The sequence below is a fragment of the Triticum dicoccoides genome, chromosome 6B (genome assembly GCF_002162155.2).
Source record: "Triticum dicoccoides isolate Atlit2015 ecotype Zavitan chromosome 6B, WEW_v2.0, whole genome shotgun sequence".
In the NCBI taxonomy this organism is placed as follows: Eukaryota; Viridiplantae; Streptophyta; class Magnoliopsida; order Poales; family Poaceae; genus Triticum; species Triticum dicoccoides.
The window spans coordinates 349,448,066-349,452,411 of NC_041391.1; positions in this window are offsets into that span (position 1 = coordinate 349,448,066).

The following is a 4,346-nucleotide window of genomic DNA, read 5'->3' on the forward strand; positions in this document are numbered from 1 at the left end:
CGTTTGACCTTGCCATGTTTGGTAGTCTGGGCTTCTCGTTGTTTGAGATTCCCTTTCATTGTTTTCAGCGCCCGACCGGCCGTTTTGTTTTGAGGATCCGACATTCTCTATTGGTATGCTTGGCCGCCACTCTAGAGGTACCATGGAATTGACATGGTTGGTCGAGTATGCTGCTCGGGCCAGATGGGCCTAAGCTGTTCTGTTTCCGCTGACCGGACTGGGGGTCACGGAATTTGACGCCAACTTCCTTGTCTTTATTGTCGTCATTATTTTTGTGACGCTTATGTCTGTTTTGTCGAGGTTTATGGATGCTGCCTCACGCCTCCTCCGTATTACCCCGGGTCATGGTATGTTGGCGTCGGGGTGTGGGCTTTAGGTCCTCCTTCTTGGGTTGAGGTAGTGAATTGTGCTTTGTGTACCTTTTGGCGGGGCGGTCGAGTCCGTATTCCTCGATTGCCAGGACCTTGGTCCATCTTTCTGTGAGCAAATATTGGTCAGCTTTGAGCTGCTGTTGCTTCTTTTGCAGGATTTTCGCCGTGGCCATAAGCCGTCGCTTAAAGCCCCACCGCCGCTCGGACCGGAGTCCGAGCCGGACTCCGCCTGCGCCGCGCCTTGCCCCCTCCTCCAATTCGCCGCCCCCGCCCCCTTTATATACGCCGCCCTCGAGCCCCCCCACCACCACCAACCACCGCCGCCCCGAGCCACCACCGCCGCCGCAGCCGCCGCCCGCGCCTGCCACCGTTGCCGTCTGCCGCCGCCGCCGCTTGCCGCGCCGCCGCCAAGCCCCGCCTCCCAACCCCGCCTCGCCGGAGGTACCGCGCCGGATCCGAGCCACCGGTTTTTTTAAAACCGTTCAGTTTTTTTAGAAACCCTTGTTCGGTTTTTTTAGATCGGATCGCCGGTTTTTCTCGGTTCGACTATTTAGCGGATGTTCATCCGTACGTTCGTCTAACGAACGGTTTTCTTCCGTTAGTTACAGATAACGAATACTCGTTTGTTAGTCTATTCGTCCGTTTTCTTCTATCGGATTTATCTGCGATTATTTTTAGTCGCGATTTCTGATCCCATCTTAGTTTCTGTTTATCTTTTCGCTCGTTAGTCAGAATCAGGTGATTCAAACGCCTAGAGTTTCGTCTCGAGACCCTCTTTCTGCTTAATCAACTTAAACAAGATTTTGATACTGTAAAATTTGACCTTAGTTCAGATTAGTAAACGGATCTTGTTTCTTTCGCTGTTCGAGTTTCGTTGCTCCGTTTGATTTGATTCTTTTTGCAAACCGGAGTTCTTAAGTTGAACTTTCTGGTCAATCTATTTTATTTGAAGTTTTGCTCGTGCACCTTTGCTAGTTGCTTATGTATGTTATTGTTTGTTTGCGATAGAATTCCCGGAGTGCGAAGCATGTTACTATGAGTCTCTAGGATTCACGGATCGTCAGCAAGGCAAGTAACACATTGATCATACTCTTTTCATACCCAGTTTTTATTGCATTAGTCCAATCCTCAAACATTGTATGATTAGGGTGTCATTAATTTGTGGGTTGGGAAGTAATTGCTGAGGTAGAACCTATTGCCCTATTACTATCAAACCCTGGGAGTTATTTTCTACGCGTTGTTTATATTGCCATGCTATGCTCGTAGACGTGGTTTGGGTTTAAGTGTATCCATGACAGATGTGAGAGTGTTAACTAATGGTTTATTTAAGGTGGCAACTTAAATTCACATCTGGGTGGATTGAGGCACCTGGGGAACCCAGTGTTTTCTGTATTTTTTGGAAATCCCGGGGTACCCGTGTGATCTTCCTATGGACCGCCACCCATGCTTAAAGGGAACTGAGATGATTCATGCTAGAAACTTCCGTGTGCAGCCATAAGCTACTATGGGCTCTAGCATAGCTGAGTAAGTTACGTGAAGCTCTCGAAGAGGTAGATCAGCAGGTAGTGGGTTTTGTAGGTTTGGTATGGTCTACCCGGAGTAGGGAGTTGATGTTTCTGAAAGACTATGTCTCGGTCATCCATTTCTCAAACACCGTGCAGTGCGAGAAATCCAACGGAAGCGATCGAGTCTTGTGGGGAAAAGTGCGCAAACCTCTGCAGAGTGTACAATCTAATCATGGTTAGCCGTGTCCCCGGTTATGGACAATCTTGAGTATCTAGTACTTGGGTTATCACATGTATCTCATCACTCTTAATTAATATTGTTGGGTTGTTAATTACTTTAATTTGGGATTGAGTTGGGGTTATACCTTCTTAATGTTTTAACCACCATGATAGTTAAATTAAAATTTATTCCTTTGTTGTAGGGAAAAATTTGCTTTTCGCAAAATTATAACCTTAGAGCTTTCCACCAGCCAAATATGCATGTAGTGATAGCGTAATTCTGCTCTTGCTCTACTGTGTTATATTGGCAGCATATTCCATGTGTTGACCCATTTTCGGGCTGCAACATATTATGTTGCAGACTTTTCAGACGAGGAGTAAGGTTCGTTAGGTCGTTGTCGTGCAGCTCAGTTATGCCATTGGAGTTGATGGACTCACTTTATCTTCCAAGCCTTCCGCGGTTATCGCATTAGGTGGCCTTAGGCCATATTATTGTAGTAAGTTCTCTTTTGAGACGTTCGATGTAATAAGTGTATGATTGCTACTCTATTATAAATCCTTCGAGTACCGTGTGTGTCAGCATTATTGATTCAGGGATGACACAGATGCACAGAGACTTGACCGTTTGAGGTCGGGCCGCTACAAGATGGTATCAGAGCACACGCTGAGTGTAGGACATGACCACTAAGATAAACCATAGGTCACTCTTCTCTACTCATTTCTTACTCCTCTCCTTTTTCTACTCCTTAGGATGATGGAGATGAAGAACAAGTTTGCGCAACCGAAGGAGGACACACCTTTTGGACGTTACTTGAAGGAAGTCACTAGGTACTTGAACATTGGAATACCAAGTTACACCGGGACATACAACGCCACCTTACCAGAAGAGGAGCACTGGATGATTCAAGTACAAGTTCCAGGAAGCACGTTTTCGCCAACTTCTAAACCTATCGAATTTTCTTTCGATGCACCAACCTAGAGTCTAGGCAAGAGCATGGCAGCCCACATTACCATGGGACACATTGGAGAAGTCTACCATAGGGAACTCAAGGACACTACCTATCAAATATGTGGGCGCCTAGACGATCAATGGGAAATAATTAGAAACAGGAAGGATAGATCCATTGTAGCTTTTATCCAAGAGCTAAACCAGCACATTCGACGTCAGGAGAACCAGATGTGCGCAGACATGATGGAATTGAAGAAGGCAAAGACTAGGATAATCGAGCTGGAGGAAGAACTCAAGTTCACACGCGATGGATATGAGGAGGAAATCAAGACACTACTGGAGAAGAACGACGACCTGGTTAAGAAGATCGGAATATTCATGGGAGGACCAGCACCGGGAGAAGAAGACGGCGACCCCACTTGCCCGGACAACTACATCATCATCGACGACACCGATTCTGATCCTAGTGATGATGACTTTGAAGACGAAGCTGGAGCTGACATTATGGAGTCTTCCATCGATCAAAATTTCTAGATGACCACCATATATTAGTAGTATTCCCCCATGTATTTAGTAGTAGTTGAGCACTTTTGCGATAGTTCTAGACTGTTTTTATGCCCTTGCTTGATTGATTGAGTGAAATGTTTGTGTTTGTCTCATGTGCATATGGGTAGTGCTTTCTTGCTAGACCTTTTTCTATTCTAATCTCTTCCATCTAAACCCATCAGATGCCTCCGAGACGTGACACCGGTTTTGCTTTCCCACCGGAGCTCAACCAGTTGATGCAGCAGCAGAATGCTTTGATGCAATTGCTAGTTCAGAACCAGGGCAACAACAACAACAACAATAACCCGCCACCAGTGGACAACCTAGCCCGTTTTCTAAGGTTACAGCCGCCGGTGTTTTCCAGTAGCACCGAGCTAATAGTTGCTGATGACTGGCTACACCGTATTGGAAGGGGGTTGACCACCGCAGGTTGCACAGATGCGGAGAAGGTGTGCTTTGCCGCACACCAATTGGATGGACCCGCAGCATCATGGTGGGAGAATTTCACAGCCACCTATCCTATCGACACTGTCACATGGGCTCAGATTCAGTAGGCTTTTCGTACTGCCCATGTTTCGACTGGAGCTATGCAGATGAAGAAGCGGGAGTTTCGCAACTTACGCCAGGGGAACCATACTGTTGGCTAGTACGTGGATGATTTTAGCAAGATATCACGCTATGCCCCTGATGATGTAGCCACAGATGCCCCAAAGCAGGAGAAGTTTATGGAAGGGTTGAATGATGAGATGAGCATGC